This window comes from Belonocnema kinseyi, chromosome 8 (genome assembly GCF_010883055.1).
Source record: "Belonocnema kinseyi isolate 2016_QV_RU_SX_M_011 chromosome 8, B_treatae_v1, whole genome shotgun sequence".
Lineage (NCBI taxonomy): Eukaryota > Metazoa > Arthropoda > Insecta > Hymenoptera > Cynipidae > Belonocnema > Belonocnema kinseyi.
Window position 1 is genome coordinate 117,906,801 of NC_046664.1, and position 823 is coordinate 117,907,623.

Sequence of the window (823 nt, forward strand, 5' to 3'; positions counted from 1 at the left end):
TCAGCCTTGGAGGAGATTATGTTGAGAAATAAAAAAAAAATTCTTAAAAACGTTGTTTTTCTTGGTCAGGCCGGAAACTTATCAATCCACCCTCGTATATATTTATTTAAATTGAACCGAACATCATATATACAAATAGTCTTATTATCGGTAAAAAATTTTTGTTTTTGCTAAAAATGCTTCACATCATTATACGAATTACATTTAATAACAAAAATAATTTAAGCGTTTATAATAACCACTGTGATAAACAATTATTTTGGCTAAATATTAGAATTTGAGATTTTTGAAATTATAATTTCCTTCAATGGCCAGAACGATTCAGGTATTCCTTAAAATAATAAATATTTAAAATAATAAATATTTAAAATAATAAATATTTAAAATATTAGAGAAAATATAAAAATTTAAGTTTTTCTAAACAAATTAGATAAACAGATTTGAAATTTTGGCCCTTTGGAATGGAAATTTTTTGTTTGCACTGGAAATGTTTAAAGTTATTGGACGGATTACTGCTAGCCACTGACATATTAGGAAAGTTAACAATAACAACTGTTATTAACAATTCTTGTGACAAAGTATTTAAACTTAAGGTTCTATCAAATTTAAATTTCCTTTGATGGCCAAGTCGGTGGGTTATTGTCAAAAGATTTTGTATTGAGTGAATCTCAGCATGCAGTGTTATGATTCATTTTCAATCTATTTAGATTGAAAAGCCTACTTTTTCCAAGTCAAAGTGCCAACATTTAGAAATTGTTTATATAAATTGTTTTTAAACATGTAAGTTATTATATTCTACTAAATGTTATCAAAGATACATTTT